The sequence below is a fragment of the Cheilinus undulatus genome, linkage group 5, assembly GCF_018320785.1.
Source record: "Cheilinus undulatus linkage group 5, ASM1832078v1, whole genome shotgun sequence".
Classification (NCBI taxonomy): domain Eukaryota; kingdom Metazoa; phylum Chordata; class Actinopteri; order Labriformes; family Labridae; genus Cheilinus; species Cheilinus undulatus.
Window position 1 is genome coordinate 14,259,960 of NC_054869.1, and position 16,937 is coordinate 14,276,896.

General features: G+C 37.8%; 1 long non-coding RNA gene across 1 annotated transcript in view; it reads left to right on the forward strand.

Annotated features, from left to right (window-relative positions):
- Positions 1-16,536, forward strand: part of LOC121510487 — a 37,703-nt gene extending 21,167 nt beyond the window's left edge. The window contains exons 2-3 of the long non-coding RNA XR_005991947.1: positions 13,118-13,412; positions 16,382-16,536. This is a non-coding gene — a long non-coding RNA (uncharacterized LOC121510487). The remainder of the gene's footprint in view (positions 1-13,117; positions 13,413-16,381) is intronic.
- The last annotated feature ends 401 nt before the right edge of the window (positions 16,537-16,937 follow it).

Here is a 16,937-nt window from a genome sequence, read left to right on the forward strand (position 1 = left end):
ATAATAATGATTCCGCACAGGGCATGACCTTGACGCCATAACCTTTTAAGTAACCAGGTCTCAATCAGAACGTGATATTAAACAGGGCTTTCTCCTGCTCTTCTCCATATTTCTTCACAACAGTCACATTTCTGTTAGAGTGACAGCGTTGTGCTCCACAGAGCAGAACAACACAGCTTTTCCAGAGCTTTCTTGTTTAGTTAACTAACACATTATTTGTTGTTATTATGTTTATTTGTAGCATTTGAAAATTCTCTATTTTTTCCTCTAGTGTTGTTCCATAGATAAACGCATTACAGCAGAGCACATGCAATGCTTTTTGAATAATAGATATTGAATTAATTGATATAATCAAACAGATGAATTCCTTAAAGCAAAATTTCGGAATAATAGAATAACAGTTAACAGCAAAGCAGCTTGAGATTGTCTGTTGATGAGTTATTTTCAGTGAAGATTTTCAAACCTTGCTTTCACCACATAAATGATACATTCCTGAAATGTAATTCTGTTGAGAGTGACACAAAAACAACCACAGTTCATGTGGAAACAGACATTGCCTACCCACCCCCATGGTCTCTGTTCAGGTGTTAACCCAAACCAGTTTTCGTTTACACATTGGCACAACACAACAATAGTGAAGAAACAGCAGCCATTCTCTGAGTCAAAATAACCCCTAACATTGTCATAGTTCACCCCCCGAGGTTGTTTTAAGTTAATTAGGAAAGAAATAAAGCATCGTTTGTCACTGAGCCCTTGCAAATCTGTTAAACTTAACTCTGCATCCGCCACCTGATAAAATGTTGCCACAAAACACCCCTATGCTTTTTAGTCTCCACAGATGTTGCTTTAGCAGTACTCGTCATGTTTCATTGGCTTTCTTCTTGTTGACAAGTGTTTTATTCATCTTTCTACACAAACCTTTGAACATGGTCACGTGATGCTGCACCTGCACAGCAACAGGTAGAGGATCGTTTGATTTCCTTCTCTGCTGTTTATATTTGCAGCCCTGGGTTGAAAAGCCGTGGAGCTGAAAAAGTATCAAAGTATTGTGGGGTGTTTTTTTGACAAACTTGCGCTGCAGTGGCTTAACCAAAGGTTGCTCAAAAGGACAGTAAGGCATAAGTGTAATGCCGATCAATTAGATGAATTTGACTGTCCTGGCTGGAGTGAACACTAGGGCTGACTGATATACACTGCTTTATAACCATTATATGCACATGTACAAAAAGTTGCATTGCAGGATGTGCAATGTTAGTCCCATGACCTGAGGCACATTGCACTGCAACTTCTGTGCTGTTTGATGCTGTCCAAAACTGCAAGTTTTCTTCTTTTGATGACTAATCTGCACCAAAAAGTGTCTGATATCAGAGAACTGAACACTGTGCATGCAGTCTGTCTCCTGTAGGCTAGAACATACAGGTTGCAGATGACTGCTGCTGCCACAGATGCACCAGCATGAAGTGGGCAGACACTCATAAGTGAGGCAGATCTTAAGTGAGTATTTCCCCCTATCAGCAGGAGCTTGTCTTGATTCTCATCTTTATAAGGTCCGTTAACAGGCACGAACACAGGGATCATTTACTTTAAAGGTTTTGTTGCGTACTACAGTGTGTGACACTCACAGCTGCTGAACACAGTGGGCTCCCATTCAATCAACAACTACAGTGACGAAGCTGATGATGTAGACTAAAGAAACTTTAAACATTAGAAATGGTTGATGATGTTTAAGCAGAGATGGAAAAAGTAAACAACTATTGTACTCAAGTAAAATTACTGTTACTTTGGATGCAGTTTACTTAAGTAGAAGTAAAAGTACTAATCTATAAATCTAGTTAAGTAAAAGTAAAAAGTCGAGTCTATAACCAGGTTGTTTTTTAAAGGTGTGACTTAACCTCAAGTCAAATGCAACAGCTGTTTCAGGATGAAATGCGGAATCACTCTCACACTACTGACCCGTCATGTGCTAGGAAAGTCAAACTTCTGGCCATTTCCTTGTTTGCAGAAAGCTAGAACTTCTTTGTTTTGGCTTTGAGTGTTAATTTTTTTTTACTCAGTACTTAATATTTTTTCAAATGTAATGAAGTACAATACTTCCCTCAAAATGTACTTGAGTAAAAGTAGTGATTTTGAAAAGTACTCCAAAAAGTACACAAAAAAAGCTGCTCACTTATATTAACTTGAGTAAATGTCATAAGTTACTTTCCACCCCTGTGTTTAAGTAACACAAAACAAGCACATCTATTTGTGAAGTTTGTGAAGAAATGTGTCATCCACCTTTTCTTTCTTCCACCTTTTCCTCCTCTAGAGCAGGGGGCTGACTTAGTGTGTGATATTTAAAACCAGAAAGAGACATAATACCCAAATAAAAAACTATGTAGTCTCTTGATTTAAAATTAAATTAATGTACACAAAGGCACTGCATTTATCAGGTATAATTACCTTTTTTTGTTAAAAAATGCAGTACGCATTGCAGAAAGAATAAAAATCACAATTTAAACTTTTTCCAATTTTGAACACCCTGAATCAACACCTTACTTACACACTTTTTGTAAAGGCTGATTAACCCATTATCAACAGTATTCTGTTTGAAAGCAAAAAAATGTATCTTTTATAACAGTAAGAATGCGAGGATCTCTGTGCTTAAGTTTTCCTTATATGAGCTGTGGTTGAACTATACTAGGAAAACTGACATTGCAATATTTTGTCTTTCTATTATTTATATATTGTGAGTTTTTTTAAACAAGAAAACTATACCATTCATTCAGTTTTCAATAAATACAGTTATATGTTTTTTTATTGGATCTTTTTTGTCATTTTTTCTTACTTTTATCACACTCAAGTCCTCTGACAGCACACATGGGAGGAGGAAGAAGAAAGGTGGAGAGATACAATGTGCACTTTTTGTTTCTCCATGGAGCAATTGTTCTTCAGATGGTAAAGTCCCAGTGAAGGCATCCAAGCCAGGTGTATAAGGAACATAGTGCTCCATTCACCTTTGTTGTTTACTAGCCTTGTACGACTGAGGAGTTTTTTCAGTCAAACGCCACTCATTAATGAGTATCTACAAATACATAAACAACCATTGTCATTTCATGATTGAATATCATACATTTCAGGTGGAAAAGCTGTTTTTAAAGTACTGACGGGTTTGCAACCCAGTCAGACATGAGCTACACACAAAGCATTTTGGAAATGTGCAGCTTTCCTTCCTCAACATTTGAAATTCACCCATAAAACAGAAGAGTTGGTACATTGTTTTTTGTAAATATACTTTGTGGACTTCACTTTTTATTGAAAAGACTTCTTAATTTGATTTATTTGTATTATTTTATTTAATTCATACACCAAGGAAACAACAGGAATCCAACAAGACAGCCAGGGAATGATAGGCGCATGAAAAGGACATCCCAGGTAAGCTTCCAAAAGCTTTTAAAAGGGTGTCCTGACATGAAACAATACCAAATACACACAATACAAAAAAAAAACAACAGTTCATTAGTCCATGACTAATTTAAAGTGTATCGAATCCTTTCTTCAATAGCAATAGCATGAAGCATTTCCAAGCTCCAGAGAGAGATGGTGAACCATGATTGAACAGCCATCAGTAGGCCAGTGTCAGTACATTTAAAATGTAGTTTTAGTTCAGAAACAAAATAAGATAAAAATGCCTCCAAATACCATTCAGATATAGCAGCATCAGTTAATCATACATTGATAACAGCAGCCTCTTTAAATTCCTCTCGAAAATAGAGAAATAGTGTGACGTTTTAACACTTTCATCAAGCTCAATCCATATCCGTGGTCCCCTCAGACTGGTAGATTTAAGCCTACGTTTTTTCCCTGTAATATAGTGTTTCTTCCTAGTGTTGTATGAATGCAGAGGATGGCAGATTGGAACGAGGTCACATAGCTTACAGCTCATACCATGAACAACCTGATGTATAGTACATGGATTATGATAAGCACTGGTCTCAGTGAGCCTAAATAGACCGTATCTGCAAAAGAACGGGGCAGTGAGAGATCTACTTCCAGCCCATGACAGGGCACGTATGACCTTCTTTTGCAGAGTTTGTAATTTTATTAAATGGCTCGGAAAAGTTTAACACCATATAATAATACAGTAGTTTAAATGAGGCTCAACTAAAGATCTGTATGATGTTAGCAGGGCTGGGGGTGGGAGAAAATGTCTACATTTGAAAAACAATCCAACATATTTTGACAACTTAGATGTTAACTTATTAATATGAAACTTGAAGTTAAAGAGTTCATCAATATGATCTCCCAAAAATTGTTTAAATTGTGTAAATTTCACTCTGATAATATCTTGTCCATTTATTTTGAGACAGATATGCTCAGCATTACTTTGCTTCCTATAAGACTATTTAAAAAGGCTAGTATGCAGTGGAGGTGAGTGAAGCAAAACACCTTGTCTTGGACACCTTCAGTGGGGTCGTACTGTTAAACTTTAGAAATAAACTTGATGTTTGCTGTTGTGTTACAGAAATATCTTCAACTATTTCCAGCAATGTTCAAAGTTCAGTCCTAACCATCATCCCTGTGATTGTAGCTCCTATTCAAACGAATGTTCACTGTTTTCAGCTGCTGACTGTGGCTTACAAACCACAGCACACACCTGCAGCTGTGTTGTGAACATCAGTAGAACATCCATGTGTTTATACAGTATATGGGCCCTACCAATAAGGATTTTTGGGGGCCATGCCGATTCTGATATTAGGCAATATAAAATTCCAATATCAAAATATATTGGCCGATTAAAATTTTGCATGAATTTTTTTGATTAACAAATAAGAACATTTCACTATTTTCAAATACTTTTATTGTCAAAAAAAGAACAATCATTAACAAAGTGCTGTGTAAAAATGCAGTAAGCTGCACAAATAATACAGACTATATAACAGATGCCCTTGCAAAGTAGTCCCACACCTATTTCCACCTTTTTTGCTATCTGTAAATAAAAAAAAACAAAAAAACAGAAATGCATAAATATCAGTTAGTAAAAAATAAACTCTTACAAATATTTCAGACATTAAGAATTTTTCTTATGTTTACATGAATCTAGCTTGTACATTCTCCGGCCATTTCATTAGTCTAAACTTATTACTTTGTAAATGTTGTTGACTGTCAGAAAGTTAATAATTCTTAATAAGGTGGAAGTGGGTGTTGGTGTGAGGAGCATCCTATTGAGGAGTCTGTGATATTTTGCCAACCCCACTTGTGTGTATCAGAGGGTCAAAATATTAGGAACATCTCATACAACAGTAACACCATAATCTCAGTAATAAACATAGAAGAATGAATCAGCTCTCTGACAGTGTCATCATTTACAAAGTCTTACATTTATTGAATTCATGGTAGAGATGTTATTGGTGTGCATTACATTGCACTGATGTGTCTAATGAAGTGGTCAGTGAGTTTTTTTAACAAATAATTTATTTATTATTACCTGTAGGTAATAGGGAAGTAGATAAGCACTGTCATAAAAGTCACTGGTAAAACATGATTTAAAAAGCTCCTCTCAGATGACCTCTAAACATGCATTCCCATTTTATGTCCTCTATCGATCAAATGCCAACCAGAAACACATGGCTTGTGCCAGCCCTATGCCAGGCCATGGCACACAAGTGTCTTTGTGCTTGTAGGTATGTGCTTTTGTTGTTTGCCAAATTGGCCTGACATCATTAACAGGAGTTCTGTCGTCACTTCTAAAGCATCTTTACACACAGACAGTGGTGCTGCTGGACACATACTCTCAAAGCATTTACTAAACGTGCGCTTTTTACGCAGCACCGTCTTCACAACAGTAATTAAAGCAAAACCATGGCTATTTTTTAATACCCTGGTATGCAGTATTACCATATTACCGCACAGTCCTAGGTTGAATTATACTAGCGCTGGCTCTAGCCATGCACAGACACTGGAGAAAGGACAAACTGTGAAAGTACTGCCAATGATCTTGAATCTAAAGAATTGTTAAAATTTGGACTTAATAAAATCTCCACCAATTAAATAAAAACAACCTCAGATTTAGTTGACAGGCCAGAGTTGGCCTGAGAGCTATAGATTGGACTATCTTGATATAAACTAGTAATATTTAGGCTAACAGCAAAATATTTCTACCATTATAAGATATTCATTAAGAAAATTGTGAGGTTTTATACTAGGGCTGCAGTAATAGATTCTTTTTGTAGTCGAGTACTCTATCTATTCTTCTGACGATTAATCAAGTACTCTAATGCTGAGTTTCCGTTAGCCGGTAATTGCCGGTCATTGGCCGGTAAAAAGGGCGGAAGTCCGGCAGATAAAAATATAACCGGTAAAAATGTCCGGCAGAAAACATGCAAATGACTAGATAAGTAAATACTGAATACTTGCATATTATATTTTGTGTAACCTAGAAGATATGTTGCGAGAATGCGTTAATATAAACTTAAAGTTACCTAATCTAACTACATCTACTGTCCTGCTGGGGTTGTTTTTCTCCTCAGACGGCAAGCACATGGCTAATTATGTATGCACGATGATGCCAAAGCATATCTATCTCTCTACTGCGCCTGCTCATTACTGCTGGAGACTCTGCAACAGTCCATGCTCTGCAGGGAAAGTTTGACCAGAGCTTTCGCATAAAGCAGAGTTTTAATCTAAGTGAGGTTTTCCTGGTTGACCAAAGGCTTAATATCATCAGTGGTATGGAGGGATTTTGAGCATGTCATTGCTGTGAGTAATGAAGAGGCTGAATCAAAGGGAACTGTACAACTGAGCATCTGAAACACCGATGCAGCAGTAGAGAGAGAGAGGCCTACGCTGGCTTATTAGCAGAAGTAGTCTTGGATAAGCCGCCAGTGAGAAGAGGTTTGGACCAGACTATCTGCTTTGGAGCTTTTATCTTTTCGGGACTAGTCCAAATAAACCAGGCTGCTTGGATTTACTGCTTTATTGGAGGTTACAGTAATATCATCATGGGGACTGATATCAGCAACTGACGGTAAGACTGATTTTTCATTTGAAATATAGAGTTGTAACGCAGTGTCCAGTTAAGAGAGCACTTTTGTTATGTGTTTGGACGCTTCGTTGTTGTCGGTGTAGGATGGTATTTTGCTGATGTAAGCTACAAAGAACTTAGCGACTAATGAGCTAACAGGCAAACGGTGCTAATGTGACGCTAACTGTTGTTTATGAGTTTAACGTGGGCGTATATTGTGTAACTGACTGCGTGTGTAAGCAAAAACATGCAGCCTTTTGATACTTTAAACCACTTACACAAAGAAAAATAAGAGAAAGTGTTTGTGCAGTCGTTTCTAGTGTCTAATCACGTGTCTACCAGTTTTCAATAACGGAGTTAATAACTAGTCAGGTTTGCTGTTGGCTTGGGTTAGACTGTCTCGGTTTTGGGTCAGATCTGGAAATAAAAACGTGTCCTCTCTCCCGTTTAGCGCAGACTTGTGTATCAATGTATCACAGGATACCAGATTTATGCGTTTTGCTGCTGTTAATGTAGCAAAATAATGTTAAAGCGAATGTCCGGTAGTTGTTCTAAATGGCCGGAATTCTTGAGGACTGCCGGTCATTTTGACCGGGGACAGAAAAAGTCTAGCGGAAACACTGCTCTAATGAGAAATATTGCTTTTTTTTAATCAGTCACTTTTGCTTTTTCAAGAGAAGTAGTACTAGACAAATGAGAAAAGACGCTGAGTCCCTTAAATGTACTACTTCTTTATTAAAAATTGTTATTAACAGGTTTTCTAAGGAAAATATATTTTACAAAGTGCAATTAAGTTCTGATGACAGTTTACATTTCTTAAAGTTACAAGGAAAGGAAGTTAAATCATTACATTAGATTATGCCATATTTGGGCTTTTAGGCATCCTCTCCCAGGAAATTTTGGGTGCTAACACTTTATTTCTTCTATAATAGTTTATTTTTATTTTCCAATTTGTCATTAAAGTAAAGGGACACTTAATCATTTTAACATCCTCTAGTTAATGCATGAATGTAATATTTCACATTCTAGCAAGAATAAAGCTCCATCATTCACACAGCGGTCTGATAATGTCTGAAAGGTGACCCTTTAGATCAGTGGTTCTCAAATGGGGGTACGTGAAGGCACTCCAGGGGGTACATGAGATTTTAAAATATATTCCGGTCTATTTCAGAAAATAGCGCCTTTCTATGCATGTCAGAAGTGACACGATTTTTCAAGTATTTGACATTCTAAAATTACATTCGTGCTGCGAATGTCTGCGGTGTGTTTTCTCTGTCCTCTAAAAAACAGTGATATTTATTGGAGTCCTTCACTCCATCTGTAACGCTGCACTTTTACACACAGCCAGGACATCAGTGCCGTTTTGTTTCACTGTTTCATTCACTGTGCCAGCCAAGTTTGTAGGAATGTCAAATATGATCAGTATGAGTAATAAGGCACAGCTGAGGGTCGCTGTGAGAGGAGTTAACTCACACAATGCGCACAGATTGGCTCACCTGTTTGTGTTCCAGACTGTTCAGAGGAGTAATTTCAGTGAGCTGGTTGATCTGTAGCATTTATAAGTGGTATGGCTGAGGTCAGAGGAGACTGTGTTGGTAAATATTTCACTGGAATAAAGTCCCGTTAGTTTAGAAACAGCTCCAGCTGTGCGAGTAGCGCATTTGCGCTCATGTGGACATGTCGGGCTGCCTGCTGCCTGTCTCCCTCTCTACCAGGCTATGTGAGTCAAAAACACAAGCACTGACTACAGACACATATGCGAAGAGGACAAATATCAGGTGGTGTTAGAGAGGAGAACGATTTTTTTCCTCTGTCTGTCTTAAAAATCGGCACCACCACCATGTGCGCTCGTTGGAGTGAAACTTTGATAAAATATCTGCAGCAATATCGCGCTGCGAAATGGTGTTGCAGGTGTGGAAGCTTGCATTGATTTACCACAGGTTCGAAATGTAAATATTTTGTGTGAATAATTTGCACGAAAAATTTGCGTCTGGAGTGTAAGGACTTAAGTTTATGAAGTGGAGTTTATATTTTGTAAATTAATTAAATTTAATGACCCTAAAACCCCCTGAGTCTCCCCTGTTGGCAGAATGGTTTGACCCACACTGGCACATGCCTGTCAATCACTGTATTCACAATCACTTCATTCATAAAAGGTTCATTATTTATTTTTGTGAGGAAATGCTGATCTACAACTAAGTTCATGATTTCAGTTTGAGAAGAGATCTTTACCATGATCCCAAAAAGGGGCACTAAGTTGTCTTTATTAGTTCTTTCTAGCTCTCTGTTTTTATTTCCAAATTGTTCGAGAGAGACCACTGCAGCCGATCAGCGTTTTGCACACCTCTGGGTTTAAATGGTTTAATGCCTTTCCACTCACTGTTTTCAATACATTAATTTGAATTCCCACATTTAGTGATGAGAAGATGTGCCATGAATTTAGTCAAGCATTTTTAATATTTAAAATGTTTGGAAAAAAAAATTTGTAATTTAAAATTGTTTATCAGTTACAAAGTTTGATCAATCAGACGGCTGTCACAGCTCTGTTTAATGTCTTTCTTTTTGGCCAAAAAGCTTTGCGCTGTTTAGGGGGTACTTGACTGAAAAAATACTTCACAGGGGGTACACGACTGAAAAAAGATTGAGAACCACTGCTTTAGATTACAGGAATATGGTCTGTTTATGAAAGGGTGTTCACTTTTAATTTTTGCACATTTTTGTTTGTGAGTTCATCCACCTTAATAATATGACCTTGAAGACCAGCCACTGACATGGAGAACACATTTTAATGGACAAAGCTGCTTCTATGACCTGTCGAATCCTGACTGTATGATGATGAACTTCGACCTATTTAATATCAGTCACTGTCTGTGGCAATAGCGTGTTTCTGTTTTATTGGTGTCAATTCATTATCAATATAAGTCTTATCAAATTATTCGAGATGCTTAAACTAATACGCTGCAATCCAGACGTCAGTGCGCTGAATTTTAAATAATTTATAATTAAATGTATAATGTGCACATGCGGAAGAGGGAGAGCAAGGGGGGGGGGGGGAGAGGGAAAGCACCAAAACAGGACTTGAATCGTGACGCCCAACGGTTTTCTGTGAAACTGTCAGATCAATCAGAGAAATTTATGAAATTCCCTGAAGTCTGCAGACACAAACTAAGCGCTGTCTCACACCAGTGAGTCATGCAGGCAAGATCAACTCGGAGATCTGCATAGGTTCACCGGTGTAGGCGTAGTGCCATGTTTGCCATAAAGCCGCGACAAGTGGATGCGTAAAAACACAGGACGAGTGCCAGTGTAACAGCACTGCACCAACTTCTCTTCCTTCGTAATATTGACGCCTCATATCATGCATGTTACGTTATAGTAACAGCGAAAACAAGTGCATTGTGCCACACAAATAGCCGTCCATGCAAAACACAGCACGCCATGCAACACTCAGTGTACGATGTCCAAGAGTACAGCATGGGCGTATATGGATACAGGACTGATTAAAGGGAAGCTTCCTCAAGAAATTTTTTGATTCAAATCACCTGAATAATTTGAGGAATCGTTTCAGCCCTATTTTAAACCTCTGGTACCCTTTGTGCCAAAAATGCACACTTAGTTGATTTTTTTCTTTTTTTAAACTTTGTCCTCTTTCACAATCAATACTATCATGTATTGTATTTTTGTTCATTCTTGCACAGTTTTCAAAATTCTGTCTCAGCCACAACAATCAGCCCAACATAAATAAAGTAAACCTTTTTTATAGCGTTAATATCCCTGGTGTGCAAAATGAAACCCATTCAAACATCTTCTTTTGATCTATACACCATTAAGGCATGAATCATGCATTTTCTGGTTTCTGGGCTTCATTTGAGAGTTGGGGCTTTACATTTGCACCTGGACCATTTTTTTCACCCCATGACGTCACTTTTACCATATATGGGCGAGGGCAGGAAATACGTATTTTTTCCACCAGATTTCAGTGTTATACTGCCCTTTGCTCCCCTTCTCACTAACGCTGTGAGGTTTTCTTTAAGTGCAGACCAGCATGTGAGTCTGTGAGTGTCTCTGTGCAGTAATCGAAAATAAGTTATCTAATTTTCATGTAGTAACTTGCAACAAATAATTTTTTGTGTATTTTGCTTCTAAAAATGCAGTGACATCATCAATGAAACATGGCATTTAAAGGGTTAAAAAAATTAAAATGAATGACTATTTGACATTTATGATTAGGGCTGACCTTAAATGAAAAAAATATAATTCAGTAACAGTAAAACAATTTTGAAATGTGTGATATTTATAACATGATTTAAGGGTGTGCATTTTTTACGCAGAAGGGTGAAAAACGTGAGTATTTTAAAATAATTAACCTCACAAAAAAAAATAATAATGCATTTTAACCAATGTTGCTACTAATCAATGACATATGCCAGGCTGCAATCATCCATAAATAATTTATTCACTTTTAGTGTAGTATCTGCAAAAAAATTTACTTGTGTTTTTTTTTTTTTATAATTAAAGTAATTAAAGGGTTAAAAGATATGACAATTATTGAGTATTTGGTATTTTTGTTAATGGTACAAGTTGATGAAACAAGGAAAAAAATAAACAATTAAAAATAAACTAATATAACTTTTTTATTTATAGTAATAACCCCCTGTGCATTTTTTGCACACTAGGAGGACAATGAGGCAGCAATTTGTAGGGATACCAGAGGGTTAAACACTTCTATATGTATCATTACACTGGGTCTAGATTGATGTTTATAAAGAAATCTTTTGGTTCTCTCAAACACAGAATGATGGTAACTGAATAAGAGGGATGGAGTGTAATGTTAAATTGTTAAACTCCTAACTGTAATGGTCTCCTCCTCATCTCTCTCTACACTCTCTTAACTTGTTTTTATCTGTAAAGTGACCTTTAATGTTAAGACAGGCGCTTATAAATAAAATTTATTATTATTACACACTGTCTGTCTCATATTGAACCTGTACTTTAAACACAGACTCGTTAACAAAAAACAGGACCTACAATATCAGTGAAGTGAAATGCTTCACTTTATGAGGGAAACTTTAAGCAGAAGTTACAGAGGAAGCTAAACGCGCTGTTATTTCACTGACCGTACACTGACAGTGGTGGTCAGTGGTTAATTAGCGAATCAGTGAAAAACAGAGGGGGGGAGAGGGAAAGATAAAGTGAACGAGGATGGAGAATTATGATGACTGATACTCATATTAACATGGTATAGCCTACAGGCCTTCATAAAAACACACAAGTCCGACCAAAGTCTAAAATCTTTGGGGTACGGGTGCAAGCCAAGTTTCAAGTCACAGGTTTTCACCTGGCACAGTCACACCTCACCCTCTTTATGACTCTCTGGTGCAATGAGGTGAAAGAAAAAAGTCATTGCACTAGTGATCTTGAAACCTGTCTGCTATTTGGCAATGACAGAAATTTCTGGTGCATCAGGTGCAGCCAGTGGTTTGCAGTGAAGTACTTCAGGTAGAGTCATTCCATACATTTTCATGTGCTCTACATGCTACTTGCTACGTGAGAATGGGGTCTGAGTTCACAAACAGCAATTAAAAGTGGATTATTAGCTGCACTTACATGCAGACATTTCTCTGAAAACATGAATCAAAGCCTTGCCATTGTTGGGTGACTGCCAACAGATCCCTGGATTGTATTACAGTCAACATGTTTCACTCTTACTCCACTCAGACTTAACCTGCCAACAGTCGGTGCCCGATGAAATGCCAGAGGATAATACCATTTTACCACAAACAGAAATCTGAGTATTTCCAATGTCAAAATCTGGTCCCTAACCAAGAGATTCTCTATCTTTATACAGAATTTGTAAATAAAGATTAACTCAGTGGCAGTGCACATGCTTTTATAGACTGCTGCAGTGATCTCGGCCTGTGCCGCCTTGGCCCTCCTTTGCATAGTTGAGCTTGAAGCAACAAAAAAACAAGAGGCATTTTACTGAGCCACAGCCTATTTGATTCATGGCAACCCCCCTAACCACACAACTATTGCTGTGGATAATGGAGAAAGCAATGGGATTTGTAGTAAAAGCACTTTGCATCCTCACTGAAATAAAGCATCCATGTCTTCCAGAGCCTCAGCAGCTTGGCCCATCTCAGTGAGTGAACGCAGATGGGAGAGATGCCCAGCAGTGGAAAACTGGGAATAAACTGGCTTAATGAAAGCATCATGGCACAGTGAAAAGCCAGTCTAAGCCGTCAGTGAGAATGTCCCGCGGGTAGGAAGATGGGCTGGTGTGCGTGCTGGGGGCTGGAAGCTTGCCTAGATCCAGGAGCTCTGTTGGCCCTCTGCGGGCTTATGGTAGACCACTCTCTCACTACACAGTACCTCCTGGGAACAACCAGAAAGCTGATATGCCATGTTACAGGTTAGCCCACAATGTCCTTAGTACCATATCAGGAAAAACTACATGCTTTGATGAGAATGGGAGAGGTCCAGTCTTGTTTCTCTTGTGTGGAGTTACATCTACATTCAGTGTCCTTGACAGTGTCAGGAAGAGAAAGGCTGGGAAGATTCATTTTCTATTTTTTTTTTACAGAATGGCTTGACAGTTGTGATTTTTTATGGTATGACTAACGTTTATTATTGGCTGTTTAGGAAGAATTTAAACTAATCAATATATCTTGCCTTGTAAAGGTCATGCAATTACCGCCTACCATTTATTATCATTATAAAATCTTGGACTTATTTCAAAGATAATGCCTCAGGGTGTTTTTTCCCATGCTTGAGTATTGGATGGTTAGTCACACTTTGTTGCAGCTGACTGTCTTAATTGGTGAAGAACATGAAATCTTCAGTTTCTGATTTAACTAATTTGTATGTTTTATAGTTGCAGTTATAAATATTTGCAAAAGATCAGTGGTTGAAATTTTCATGTGAAAGGCCAGTCAGCTATGAATCCATCATTGCCAACTCTGAAGTTTCCTTTCAAATCGGTGGTGCTGTGTAGCATCTTTGAGCTCTTTGTTTTTGTGTTGTGACCTGAAGCGTAACTGTTTTGGTTTAGTGTCAGCACTCTCACCAAACTTGTGTCCATGTTTTCTGTGGAAAAGAAAACTCTGAAAAATCAACTCTCTATTATCCATCTTGCACCAACGGCAGATGAACAGACAGCAGATGAACACTGTCAAACACTTGTTGGTTAAAAATCAAGAAAAACTGAGACTGATGACTGCGCCTGTTGATCCCTTGTCAGGCTAATATTAGTGCTTTTTGTATTTTATCTTATTCATATATATTTTTAATGTTTGGACTTCCCTGTAGCATTTATAAGAAGTGTTGTTAAGGAAGTCTTGTTTTCTAAAAGCAGCAACCTCTGTTGAAAGAAAACGAGGGCAATGGAGCAGTGTAAGTCACTGTTATTTTAAGTGTCTATTTACAACAACTGTATGAAAGATGATTTTTTTATACACATCCCTCATTTTTATGATGAGGGGTATAAAGATAGACATCGCAACTCCATCACCTCTTGTTGCATGACAGTGAAGCCAAAATACCATCGCTACGGGAGGTAAAATATTTGTTTTTTTTTTTGTGACAGTCTGCACTGTAATGGTGCTCAGTCAGAGTACTGACTGTCTGAGTACTGACTTTAAAAAGAAAGGTGAAGTAAAGCTTCCACTTGATTCATTGTTCTTAGCTCAGTGTTCATACTGAGTGGACAGCACTTCCATTAAGCTTCACATGATCTCCTCCTTCTTAGCCCTGCCACCATGTTGAGGAAAAGAGATTTTCCTGCCCAATCAGGGACACTGTAAGTAGAGGCACAGTGGTGGGGTTTATCACATTAGTACAAATGAAAGAGGACCAATGGATTTTTCAAGTTTGAGATAAGATTATGTCTGTTCCAAAATACTATAGAAATATGAATAAGTCAACTCCAAATCAACTTTGGGCTGCATATCTGAATGAAGATCAGTTCTTAAAACAGCTGCAGTTCGTCATAACACCGAGCCATGGGAGGGGGAGGAGATGAAGTGGGACACTGAAGGACAGATTTGTGTTGGTCTAAGAGATGGGTGTTCAGGTGTTACATCAGATTTCACTTACTCCTGTGTGCACACTGAGTCTGTTTTTTCGTCCAAATTTCTTACACATTAAAAAAGGAAATCGAGATTATCTTGCTCTAATCATGTTTGCACGCTGATGCTGAAATTTTTCATTTTATGCAAAATTATGCATCAATCCAAGTCATTTAAATAGGTGACTGATGATTCAGATCAGCGCCTCCTCCTTCATTCTCTCTTTCTCACCCCCATCTAACCCCTCCCCTCTCTCGCTCTGCTCCTGCTCCAAAACCTCACTTTAAACACTGTAGTTAGCTGGTGTATTAGGTGGATCTCAACCGTGGTAATATAACAGATAAGGGTATACATTTGTGTCCTACTCAGGGGTCATAACAGAGACTGGTTGCTCCCCATCTCTCCAACTTGGCTGAGCGCTATGACGCATGAGCATTTGCTGTATGAAGCTCTCCATCAGGATGGATGGATCCAGTGGAATTTTAAAGGAGTGACGGAGCTGAAGACTCGGAATACAAAACATTTTGCCACATTCTATGAATTTTCATAGTGAAGGCAAATAACACATGGGACTCAGCGTGCAAGGCTCAAGGGCGTGATGTTTTTTTGGATTACCTATCTGAAAAAAAATGCATCCGAAAGTAATGGACCCAGTGTGCACAGACCTTAAGTGTTAGTATTGCTAATCCATTGGCCACAAGGAGCGGCATCATTGGACAGAGCTAACACTTGTGATATTTTGCACCATTTTCTGTTATCAAATAACGGATTTGATGAACAAAAGCAGCTTAATGATAACTAGCTTACATGGTGCATCATCTACATTAATTATCATATTTAGATTAAGACTGAACATTTCTTGACACGTTTTAATTCAAGTGTTTGCCCCATGGTCCATCTGCTCTTGTGGGGGAGGCATAATGGAGTTTAAGGATTAAGAAGACCATGTAAGATAAGATGAGATAAGATAAGATAATGCTTTATTGATACCCAGAGGGGAAATTCTGGGATGCAGCAATACAACAAAGGAGAAAGGTAGTAAAAATACAATAGAATTGAACAACATAGATGAACAAAGGCTAAATAAGGAATTAAAAATAAGAGAAAGTAGGTATATACAAATAACATTCTTTGCATGCAAAAGCAATTAATAGCATGTCCAGTGGAAAAAGAAAATTAACATCTGGATGTCTGAGCCCGCAGTCATTGACTTAGGTGTGCTTGTTTTTGAGTGGGTTTTAACCTTTTCTCATTGACTTTTATCCCTGTGACTATAAATAGTCTTTCAATAGATGCTATTTTTTCTATTGCACAGGGTGACGGCCACCTTCATGACGAAGTTATGCTCTGCAAGGCTATGGTGCACAATAACAGCTATTCACTACTTACTGCTGTCTCTGTTTCACAAGTTTCTTGCTCATCAACTTGCGTCATCATCCATTTGTATCAAAGAATTTCATTGTTCAGCACATGCAGGCTGTTTTTCAAATTCTGTCAGCTGTATTAAACATGTATGGCTAAAGTTTTTCCAGTAAACACGCTTTATGAACCTTAAACTGTCTCCACCATTAGTACATTTATTCAAAAAATAACACACCTAGGTAACATTCATAACATTCATATTACACATAAAATTCAATCTGATATGTCATACAGACACATCAGTCATATATATCAACAGTTTCTGAACCTGGGGTGTAGTGTTGGCAATATTAATAAAAAGCATCTGCTGATGTTGAAGTCATATGAAAGAACCAATGTTTGGAGTATTGTCCTCTTGTGAAAGGGTGAAGTTTGATCAGCTAAATCAAAAATGGTGCAGATTTTATGTTTGCACGAGCCAATATTTCTATTAAAAGCAACGTTTAAGC